The 12,848-nt window shown below is 39.8% G+C and overlaps 1 protein-coding gene across 1 annotated transcript in view; it reads left to right on the top strand.

Annotated features, from left to right (window-relative positions):
* Positions 1-12,848, top strand: part of rims1a (regulating synaptic membrane exocytosis 1a) — a 244,433-nt gene that overhangs the window by 79,210 nt on the left and 152,375 nt on the right. The window lies entirely within an intron of this gene.

Raw genomic sequence — 12,848 nt, forward strand, 5'->3', positions numbered from 1 at the left:
GGGAACACCGAATAAAACAGGATATCCAGGGTATGTTCATGGGCTAACAAATTGTGATTGACATGCTGTTAGCCAATGAATATGTGGTTTCACTTCCAGTTTCAAAACAAAATGGATACAGCAGCACAGCTCTTTCAAAACAGGTCTTCAGAAACCAGTGGGTGACGTCATGGTAGCTAAGTCCATCTTTTATATAATTTTGTCCTGGATAAATGTTTGATAATGGTTTTATTCCAGTATTTCAAAATCAATGTATTTATAATATTGTAGTCATCTAGTTATTAGTCATAACTAATTAGAACAGTGTATCGTTTTGTTTTAGTGGGGGGCCCGAGGACACTGTATCTGTTCATGCACTGTCACCTTCAGCATTGTTCACTTACAGTAACAGAAGCACAGAACTTGCCAAAAAGCCAAATAATGTGGGTTTTCAGCTTAGTTCTGGATTTAATAAATCAGACACAGCATATTAATGTGTGGGCAGCAGGTGCAGAATTTTTAAAAGCCTTTAATTTTTTTGAAAGCCTACTGCCCGCTAAGGTAAGCTAAGCTAACCCAGAGATGCAACACTGATCACTCTTTTAATCTCACAAAGTGCATTTCTTTAACAGTTTATTTAAAGTTAAATAATTAAAAAAAAAAGAAGCACAGCAAAATAATTCTGACTAAAAGCACATAACTGTAATTATGAAGAAAAATGGATTCTAGAATTTGAAATATTTCCAGCACTAAAAATGTCAGTGTTGTTAAGCAGAGGCTATCTATCATGGCCTGGTCTGTGTACAGTAAATACTCTGAGACAGTTTAGAGGTGATCCATGGATGTTTAAAAATGCTACAGAGGAAACCTTTAAAGCATAGCGAGCACCGTGTCTGCACATTCTTTCTTCCACTCAAGAGGCACTTCTCTGACATCACAAATACACCGGCATAATGAGAGAGGCACAGTGTGCCAGGTCAGACGCCATTAAAGGTACCGTAGATCAAGGACACGCACTTCAGATGACCTTAGCTGTGTTCTGTGCCAAAGTGAACATTTGAGGTCCAGCAGCTTCTCTTGTGTTTCATTGCCAGAGAACTTAAGCCAGAAGATTTGTTGTTGATTATTTTCAGTAGACGAAACTTCACTTATTGTATTGATTGTAGCTAGGAGGCTTTTTTCTTTTTGTCTTGTTAATGATCCATTTCTTGAAGCTCTTTTGTCAGACCAGTCAAATCTGCAAATCCGCTGCATTTGCTTCACTTTCTCTAAACTTAACAGAAAACTGCTACATAACTCCAGACACAGAATACCAAATATTATGTAGTCATGCCATAAATGTTCTATTTCTATAAGTGGTCATGTGAAATTGGCTTTTTAGGGCTGAACAGTCCCACACAGAATTCAGAAGCTATGTCAATAGTAGATGAGGTGCATTTGGTTCCAGCTGAAACACTGTAAGACAGATATGTTTCACTGACTGAATGAATCCTGATGTGAAGTCTATACAAGAGTTATGCAAGAGCAAAGATGTTGATAGAAATATAACTTCCATGGAAAGTTGAACTGAGTTTTGTTTTAGCAGGGAAAAAAAAATCTGCTAACTACACAGATTTTTAGAAAGTAGAAGTTACCTTTACATTTTTCAGCACTTTTTAATCAGATTTAACTAGTGTTGGTCTACATGCATTTTTAGGTCCTGGTAACCACAATGTTAATTTAACAAATGCCTTGAAATAACTGTCCAAATACATACCAGGGAGCATCACCAAGATGGTTGCTTTTGGAAGAACTTTGGTTCTCACACATTAGAACTCCTGCGTGTTAGACTGATAATCAGAACAAATAACTATGTATTGATTTGTTAAAATAACCTAAACAGGAACTGGGCCTCTGGAGGCATGAGAACCAGATTCCTGATGGCAACACTGCCTAATCTTAAAGTTAATATCAAGCTTTAGGAGTTGTGTGGCTGAAACATGGTGCTCAGTACAGGCCCAAAGCATGTTTCAAGCCTGTGAACTGCACTGATGGAACTAAATGGAGACAATAGAAACTGCAACTTGTAGCATTTCTGAGTCAAGTCACACAGGCATTAGGAAGCTATAGGGTATGAATGAGTGCAATAACGCTGCCCTTGCAATTGGTGACTCAGTACCTGGATTCCTGGATTGTCAAGCTGATGCCCAGTTACTGGCTAATTACTTTTCAACTAGGTGGATTTTATATTTACAGGTTTCCTTCCATGACTGAAGCATCAAATTTTCCAGAATTAAGACAAAAGGTCTCTGAAAGCTAAAAAGCATGTCACACGAATGCACCGTCTTCCAAACGACTTTCCCCCTCAACAATCAGCCTACTCACATCTCCACACAAACATTTACATACCTTTCTATAATATTATAATCCAAGTAAAACAAGTACCTTCATAATCAGATTACAATTCAGCCTTTAACCTTCATCAACAAGGGTTGCCCATGGCTACAACCTTCACAACAGCGTGAGGGCAGCTGGAGTTTTTCTACAAGTTTCCATTCTTTATCTGATAGCATAAATCCTGCCCTTTCTTTAAGGCCCTCCCTTCCTCTGCCATTCAGATCTCTGTCTAGTTCTCTCTTTCTGATGAGCTGGCCTTGTGTATGAGCCTGTCAGCAGTTTAACGGACCGGTGGATATTCCGATCAGGGTTGTGAATACTAACAGAGCTGGTGGCCCGTGAAACCAGAACCTCTGATTATTAACACTGTTCACTCTAAAAGGACAAAAACGAGGAGTTAATGTTCCTCAACACCCTTGGTTACAAAGTACCAGAGGCTCTCAGGAAACTTAAGTTGGAAAAGTTGGTAATAATATGCCCTGGTCTTTCACACACTTTTTGGTGTATATTGCTAATATATACATGCTATCACTTGTGAAAATAAATACTTACTGTTTTAAATTTAAAGCATCCAACGGCTCTGAAAATACTTAATTGTCAGACAGAAATGGTCTGTGCATTAATTACTGAGCTACAGTTGTGCTGAGCTCAGCTTTGCTAGTGAATAATATTGCATTTCTTTAACCGGCCCTGGTTAGTGACTCCGCTCTGTAGTGGTTTACATATTTGCCTAACAAGCAAAAGATCCCCAGTCTGATGCCGATAGGTGACACTAATCTACTAATGCTTAATAATCTGCTATCTGGCAGCCTATAGCTTAACTACACTATGAAGACACATATATATATATATATATATATAGTTCTTGGCCAGAGAGTCAAGCAGTACATAAGCCAAGAAATGTTTAACCTTTGACCTTCCTGTTTGTGCTGTGCCTGTAGCTGATGACTGGATAAAGAAATCAGTGAAAAGTTGATGTAAGATCATCATGAAAGTAGAGAAAAACTGTTAGGAGCATATTAGTGAGAGTAACCTGAAGCCACAGTTTTTGGGATTACTAATTATTTGAAAGTTTGGCCAGGTTTATTATGAACATTTGACATTTTACTTTTCACTTTTATAGTGGCTCTGTACTGAGAATAACTATAAATCCAAGCTTGTCAGGATATTGGAGACTTTAACTGTAGCAAAGGCTTGCTTTGGTGAATTAGCATGAAGAGTATTCAGTTTGTTTCAGCTTAGCTCCATATTAGTTCTGCACCATTACTTTCCATTTCTTAGAATAATCCCATTAAAACAGAATTAGGTTTTCCTTCCTCCCTCGTTTCCACTCCAGTCCTGACTTTGACTCTGGATCCCCTCCTCTATAATGTATTGCGGGATGGGCCGAGAATTCAGGAAGTGGCTCCTGCGGTCTCCATGGAAACCCTGAGGTCAGCCCCGCAAGGCCGGAGACCCCTCCTCAAACACAAAGAGCTGAGAGGCCTAGATAAACACAAACAACTGAGCTTGTACACACTTAACAAACACACAATTACGCACACAAACCCAGGCGCGCTCACAAGGACATGGAGTGCATTCAGCTAACTAAAGCACTTCCTGTGTAATCTGTATAGCAGGAACACATTTTCAGCGTACAGTGTGGAAACTACTATAAAGAAATGGTGAAGATAAAGCATGTTATTAAGCTTACTAGTTAACAAAAAAATTTCTCACAACCATCCCAGTGCTCCTAGTAGATTATTGGCTCTGCTGCTACATGGTACTGGCATTTTAAGAAAAGTGACACCATGGCAGCAGAATTATTCTCACATTTATCAAATCTTTGTGTGAGACACTGGAATACACCAGACTGCTTTTTTTAAAAAAAAACTTTTTGCATAAATAATAGTGGTGTGTAAGCAGACATATAAACCAGCCTATCAGATCCAAGGAGCATGGATTTAGTGTACTCTAACAACTGTACCAACAGAAAATGAGACGTCTTTGTGCTCATCCCTGCACTGTTGGAATAATACTTACTTCTTCCTCACTGTGAAAGGTTTTCCTCAGTCTTCCTCACACTCGTGTCTGCCTGGGAACCAAACTGACCTTCATCCCAAGGGAGGAAAGAGTCGGGTGAATGGGCAGGCCCGAGAGCTTCGCTTTCAATCAGCGCAATTCGATACAGATTACACATTACTTTTGAAAAGTCAACCAGTGACAGTGCAGCTGGACTGTGACCTCTTGGTTGGTGATCATTAGAAAGGAAAAAAGACCACTTATAATACACCATCCCATAAAGGCCCTGTAACCTTTGCTGCATCAAGTTTACAGTGCTTTGTCCTCCTCCACGTCTCCTTGTTCTATTAATGCGTGACCTGATTACACTACTTCATAGTATTTTTGGAGTAGCCTACTTGAACTTTAAAAAGTTCAGAACTGTGAGATATTTATAGACCATAGCTCATGGAAGTGCTGTAATCAGTCATACAAAAGTGAGAACCCTGTTTTCTTCTTTGAATCACTCAGAGTAATCTGATTACTCTTTTGAGCAGCAGCACGTACAGTTTAATTCAATACAAATCGCTTTGCATCCTATCATACAGAGATTAACTTAGAGATACATGCAGATGTAGACAGGCTGTTTTTGTAATAGTCTACACTGCGTGAAACAAATCTGTTTCCTTTCCAGGAGTTATTCTGTAGAGCAGTACCATTATTAAAAGCGCAGTTTTAATAACTGTGTAATGACTGACGCGCAAACGCGCCTTTAGGATGCTTCAGCAAACTCAACACGAAAACCCATCGCCTAAGAAACTCTTTTGTCTATCTACAAGGATTTAAAAAATAAAGAATGAGAACGTGGTAACATGCTAATAGAAATACTTACATATTCGGCCTACAGATATATAACTAAGCAGCACTTCTCCCGTAAAAGCTTTCTCTGCTTCTCACGTCGCTTGACTCCGCTCATTGGCTCACTATGCGGATGTAAGGTGCGAGAAAACAGAGGAACCGATTCTCAAAGTTATTTTTGTTCGCAACTAGCTGTGCTTTTGATGTTAGAGCTTAGCCGACTTAAAGAGCCGGGTGTTCTAAAGTGGGGAATAGCTGAATAACTACTCTCTAATGTATGCAAATTAGCTCAAAGTAACGACATCTCAAATGTCGTTTATTTCCGAAGGCGGTTTCGTAGCAGAAGAAGTCCGGAATCAGTCCGGAGCTAAGTTAACTCACCGTGTTAACGTCCCCCGCGGACAGCTGCGGCAGGCAGCGGGCCAGCTTTGCTGCTCTTTGTATTTCTGGATAACATTAACAGCATCTAGCATTCCTTGAAAACAGTTAAGAGGTCGGGTGAGAGTCAGAAAATATGTGCAGTCTTCCGTAGGTGCCGGTCACTTGTTCCCGGGTATAACGGCGGAGCAGGGGGCGAAGTTCTTCGTAAAACTATCAGAAATCCGCCGAACCTGCGTTCCGCTCTCAGACGCACTCTGTCAACTCCAGCTTTTAGTAGGAAGAAAACTGGACGGAGCCCCGCCCCCTCTGCGCTGACCGCTGTCAAGTTAGCTACAAGAGCCCTTAACATGATGAGCATTTCCGGTCATTTCTTTACCGCTTAAAAATACCTCATTATTATAACTGTGTAAGAACACGGTTGATATACATATTTAAATATTACTATGAAAATACAACATTTAACAAGCATTCATTTTGATAGAATGTGATGCATTTTAACAGCAAAATTGATGATTTTGTTTTGAAAGCAATTAATTACTTCCGGTATTATCTTGTTAACTGTTCAAATTGATGTTCTTCAAGACTGGCCAAAAGCCAGCAAGGACAGTGGCGGCCAGATCTCACCTTGGAGGGGCTGACGCACGCACATACACTCACTCACTCACACACACACACACACACACACACACACACACACACACACACACACACACACACACACAATTCTTAAGGTTGTCTTCATCGAGGAAAACCGAACCTTGCAGAGGCTGCACTGACCTCCGTGCTGCTGGCGGATGGCAGGTCAACTGTACGCTGATGTCCTTTCATTCCACACGATTCAGCTCAGTGTTTCAGCAGCATGTCTCCTTTTATGTACAGATGTTCTCGAGCTTGTACTGTTGGTTATGTAAAGGGGTTACTACTTTTATTATTCTTACAAACATCAGTCGACTACATATAACACCGCAACATAACTACACTCAAATCCTGATCGTTAGTCAAATTGTATTCATATCCAACCAAAGTACTAATAATGTTCTTTAAAGGCTATAAATTAGAAAACGTACTACAGTTTCTGGCCTCAGAAGAGAGAGCAAGTTCCAGTAGGTTGGCTGAGGAGTAATATGCGGTTATCAAAAAGCAGGTGCTCTTTGGATTCAGGGATAGGGAGAAGAAAAAGAGCACAGACATGTGTCTGTTACAGCAGTTTTCCTGCAGGAATACATCAAACATAGATCATTTCCTCAGAATAATAACAGAAATATTAGAGGTTTAAATGAGCTACATAATAACATTCATCCAAAACTAAAAATCCCAAGGAGAGAACATGTATAGAAAATATAACAGCTTAACTGTAGAGTTAGACATAAAGCTCTACTGGGCTTCACTCTAATCACTTTGTGTATTAAATTTTGTGCCACTCAGTGTCTTATATGGACTTCCCTTGCTTAGCTCACTATTACTGCTGCTGCTGTACTGCAGCAATTACTAGTAACAATTTACTTAAACAAATTCTGATAAAGATAAAAATGCAAAGATGCATGTAAATGTATTTAATTTTAATAAAATATCTATGGACAGCACAGCATTCTAACCTCACACCAAGGAGGTTCTGGATTTAAACCTGCTGGTTCGCTTTCTGCGTGGCGTGGCTTCCCTCTGAGACTAAAGACATGCATTTTAGGTTAATTGGTGATTCTAAATTGGCCTGCGTTGTGAATGTGAGCATGAATGGTTCTCTGTCTCTCAGTGTTAACCATGTGAGGGACTGGTGGCCTGTCTAGGGCGGACCCCAGCGTCAGCTGGGACAGGCTTTGGTCCTCCCGCGACCCTGAATGGGGTAAGTGTAAGAAAATGGATGGATGGAGTTTCTGTTAATGCTTGTATTTTGCATCAGCCCTCTGCAGTCTAACATGTCATTGGTGCTGAACCTAACCCTAACCCTAAGCAATCAGAATGTGTCCTTCTATAAAAGTGTATTCCCAGACTTGGGAATGAGGAAATAAAAATGATAATTATTCTATGTGATCCCTGTAAAAACATATTCACATTTTTCCCAAATAAGTCGGTTTTGCTTTTCTTCAGAATATGGGTTTAGGTAGGGTTAGTTACCACCTGTGATGACCTAGACCTCAGACAGTTAAACCAAGTTACGTTGACATCATGCATTAGACAAATCGATTATTTTTATGTTATCATCGATCCAAACCAATCCACTACCAAACACAACAAATCATTCAAACCTGAGATTTACTGGGACACACGCGCATATATTTTGTTGTTGAAATATTTTATTAGTAAGTCATTGTGGCATCAGGAGGGACTGAATATGACTGTAGTATTTCTAGGATCCCAGCTAGACCTCTGCCTGCAAACTATACTGCACTGTCTTCAGATCAGTATCAGCCAGGCTTCATTGTCACAGTCCTCCTTCATCCTGCCTGGGATTATTCTGCCTCTATAACCATTTAACAAAAGGCAACTGTGGCATTGAATTTCTATTGACATTTCTCCCCATAGGCTGTCCATTTGTTAAAGGAAAGGTATAAGTACAAAGATGGGTGTAACACCCAAGTAAAGTACCTACAATTTTACTTCTGTGAAGTATTTTTGATCTTCTATCACCCTGTAATTTTTTTACTGTCAGAATACATCTATTTTTTTATTAGATTAGACCTCCCAACCAGTGCTGGTTACATAACAATGATTTAAACATCAAACAGTTGTGAAGGCGATAGCAGGAGGTGTACTGCACCTGGACCCACACAAATTTCATTAAATACAACATGATGTTTTTCATCAAGTAGCCCTGAATAAATAATCAAACTAATAAAAGCAAATAAAGGCCATATTGGCTTTGCCATGGCCCACTTTGAGAGTTCAGGGCTGGACAGCCTTTGTCCAAGCGCTGCATGCTGTCTGGGCAACCCCAGGCAAGCCCAGATCCTAACCCTGAACTGGCCCCTTGAAGGAGGGAGAGCCGACCCAAATATCCTCACCTCACAAACATGTCCTCACTCTAAAGAATCACCTCTGAATTTACTACATGTGCAATCAGATTAGTTTTAACAGGAGTCGATCCAGTGTGATTTACAGTTGAGGCAAAGATAGTAATACAAAAAGCATTAAATCCATGCCAACAATAAGGCAAATAGAACAATTAAAAGGAACCATATTGATATTAACCCTGTCATCATTGATGATGACCCTAATGATAACAATAATGATTAAAAACAAATTATTTTGCAGAAGAAGACACAAAGATCCGACGTATGATTTTAAGCTGAAATAACAGCATACATTCTGACTGTTTGCTTTTTTCCACTGCCCTCATTACTCTACTGTTTTGGGTACAAACTAGTGCACAATCCTACTGGAAGAACCTGCTGAACGCAAGTAACAGCTCAGGGTTGAAGGGCAAGTGTTTACACTCAAAGCATACAAGGATATGGGAGCTAGGTAAGAAAGTTGACACTCACAGCAGCGTTTGGATGTGTGACCTATGGAGGATATCATCTGAAAGTTTATAGTAGGTCACTGTATTATAAAAACATGCAATAATGTCATAATTATGTGACTATTATCTAAATGTTTTAATAGTTGTGACTGAGATCTGTATTTGAATGTAAGGTGAACCTGGTTTTGCTTCTTCTGTGTTTTTTGATGCATTTTCTTCCAGACTCTCTGTTTTAGTGATGCTACTGATGTGGCAGTCTCAGTCTGGTTACCCAGGAGTCAAGACTAAAAAATACAAAGTGCAATCAAAAAGTGCTGCAACTCTACCCATAAAACCAAAAATTTAAATGTTTGGTCACCGTCCCCCTTCAAGGTTATGTCGTCTGGAACACTCCACGGAAGTCCTATCCTGACCTCTGGCAGGTCTGCATTCCCGATTTCAACAGGGAATTTAAACTTGCTTTGAGAGCAAACAACTTCTGTGTGAGAGTGACTCAACTGTCATGTCAACAAACAGCAGTTTTTAGTCAATAAGCCTGAAGTGTCCAAGCACAAAGGAGGTACATCAGGCCAGGAGTATATCCAAGAGCATGCACTGTGCATTCATCCCCCAGAATCAGGCTATTAACAAAACCACCTCAACTATGGTGTGCGACACAGCACGATTTTCACTGAACATATGTTCTACATGCCAGATTTGGCTCCCTGTGATTGAGTGCGGTGCAGCACTCAATCTAAAAGCTACAGTTAACTACACTGGTTTATGTGGTTCATGTGGTGAGATTACTCCAGTCCAGTGTATTGTTACCGTTTACCTGTTGATCATTTAGAGGATCCATAAAACACTTTGCTCTTAACCTTTGATGTGTTGACTCTTACATGTTATGCCTCTGTGTGGGTAACAGTCACGGCTGCTAGGTTTTCAGGCTACTCTTACCAGCAGTCCATTATGTGAGCATGATACTGTATCTCAAGGCTTCACTTGGACCTAAAACTGAACTGATTAGAATTTGATGGTGAAAGATCAAAGGTCAGGGTCAATGTGACCTCCCGAGCCTGTCTTTGTACTGCTCTAGAAAGAAATCGAGAAGAGGGTGAATACTTTCTCACAGAAAGATGGCCAAAAATTTATGTGTGACTTTTGGTTCTGTTAATATTAATTGAATCAGTTCCCTCTGTCAGGTTAATATATATACAGCCAAAGCTAGAGAACAGACATCAGCACTCCAAAGGGTCTCATGGGTAAATAAGGGAGGAAACACACGATGGACAGGGATGAAAGCATTTATTGCCTTTACTGGGAAAAAAGCCTCTGCATTAGTAATCATGATCTGAAGGGCAGCAACAGAATGGAAAGCCTCAGTGCAGTTGTTTTTTCCAGACAGTAGATCATTATCTTTCAACTGGAGAATCAATTCAACCTCCAAACCAGGTGTTGATCTACAAGCAGAACACACAGTTTTCATGGAGGAAACGACAGGAGTCAGGGCACGCATGTTTACTAAGCAAATGTATGTTTCATATACATGAAAATGCAAACATGGCAGAGGAGAAAACAAACACAGGGGTAATGGCTGGATTTCACTGATCTTTTAGAAGCGGCAGAGAGCAGTGATGATGATGCTACGTACACAGTGTTCACTGGGATTCAGAAAGTCTGCAGAGCTGCAGCCCAGACCATCTGGGAGGTACAAAAACATACCTGGAAAAGTCACACAATGCTGTGAAAAACTATTTGCCTCCTTCTCGATTTCTTTAATATTTTCATATTTGTCACACTGATTTCAGATCATCAAACAAATTTTAATATTAGACAAAAATAAACGAGCAAATACAAAATTCATTTTTCAAATGATTTTATTTATTACCAGGAGCTATCCAAACCTACCTGCCCTGTGTGAAAATTAATTACCCCCTAAATCTAATACCTGGTTGTGTTACCCTTTGCAGCAGTAATTGCAATCAAGCATTTATGATAACAGGCAATGAGTCTTTCACCTAGCTGTGGAGGAATTTTGGCCCTCTCTTCTTTGCAGAATTGCTTTAATTTAGGCACGCTGGAGGGTTCTTCAGCATGAATGGCCTGTTTAAGGTCATACCAAAGCATCTCAATCAGAATAAAATCCAGACTTTGACTAGGTCGCTCCAAAACCTTCTTCTGAGTGGCCTTTAGAGTTTTTTTTTTTTTTGAGTCATTTAGAGGTGAACTTGCTGCTGTGTTTTGGATCATTGTCCTGCTGCATAACCCAAATACACTTAAGTTTCAGGACATGAACTGATGGCCGGACGTTCTCCTTCAGGATTTTCGGGCAGAAAGCAGAATTCGTGGTTCCATCAATTACAGCAAGTCGCCCTGAAGCAGCAAAGCATCCCCAGACCATCACACTACCACCATGTTTGATTGTTGGACACAAACTTTCCAAAAAGTTAAACTTTTGTCTTGTCAGTCCACAGAATATTTCCCCAAAAATCTTGGAGATCATCAGGATGTTTTTTTTTTTAGCAAATGTGAGACGAGCCTTTGTGTTCTTGTAGGTCAGCATTTTTACTCAGTCTCTTTCTTATTGTTGAATCATGAACTCTGAACTTTTCATGAGACAGGTGAGGCCTGCAGTTCTTTAGACGCTGCTCTGGATTCTTTTGTGGCCTCTTGGATGAGTCACTGATGCGCTCTTGGTTTTCACACAGGGCCAGGTAGGTTTAGATAGCTCATCATTTAAAAATTTCATTTTGTAGTTAAAAACAAAAAGGGTGAACTGGATTAAAAACTGTGGAAGTCTCCTGATTTGGAGGAAAGATCTCTCAAACAAAGTATAAGCTGAACATTTTCTGAGGCCTTCAAGTTGCCACATTTGAATTGCCTTGGATGCATTCCAGCCAAAAGTTCCAGAAACTTTAATCTTTAAGGTGCAAAGTTCTGGGGCACAGCAGGAGATGATGAAGATGAGTCTGTGAGAACACAGACCACAAATCTATCCCATCTTAACTGTCTATCCAAAATATGATCAAGAGTAGCTGTGTCACTCTGGCAATTCTGGCTCTCTCCACAGCTTTCCAGTGGATGCACTTTCACTGGGATGGTAGCTTATATCAGATATAGATGTCTCAAAACAGTAACATTAACCAAACATCTTGGTGCTGTGATCAGCTGATGACCTGTTCAGGATGCACCCATGACCCCAGGTTGGATAAGCAGTTAAGGGCTTCAACTTTAGATTCTTGGAAAACACAATACTAGTGTCCCTTTCCCACTTCATTTTAATTCTCTTTCTGCAACAACAGTACAACAGATAGATTTTCCTATCTTTAATGACTATCCTTTTTTCAGCTGTACAACCCACATATAAATATGTGTTTATATAGGGAATGTATAAAAAAATAAAGCAAAAAAACACATATACACAGAAAGAAGCCTGTGACTGATAATAGTGATTGTGCGCTCCAGGCTGTGGTAATATCATTAGGATTGTGTGCCATATGGGGGAAAGGAAGCCATGCAGTGATGTGTGTCTGATATGTGAATAAAGAAATTAGATAGAAAAACTAAATAACACTGCAGTACTAAACTCACCACATTAATAAAGTCATGGCAGGGTTCCACTGATCAATACAACTGGATTTTATGTATGTAATTTGCTCCATTTCATAGAATTCTTTTGAACCCATGCACTGGATACACTTCAGTGCTGCCATGTGCAACATGCTTAGCATTAATTCCAATAATCCCACAGTAGACACCAATATCCTGCTTCATATCTATTTTACTTGAAATATGATCATAACTGGCAAAATATGCATCTTGCTGTATTAAATCATAA

The sequence above is a fragment of the Archocentrus centrarchus genome, chromosome 15 (genome assembly GCF_007364275.1).
Source record: "Archocentrus centrarchus isolate MPI-CPG fArcCen1 chromosome 15, fArcCen1, whole genome shotgun sequence".
Lineage (NCBI taxonomy): Eukaryota > Metazoa > Chordata > Actinopteri > Cichliformes > Cichlidae > Archocentrus > Archocentrus centrarchus.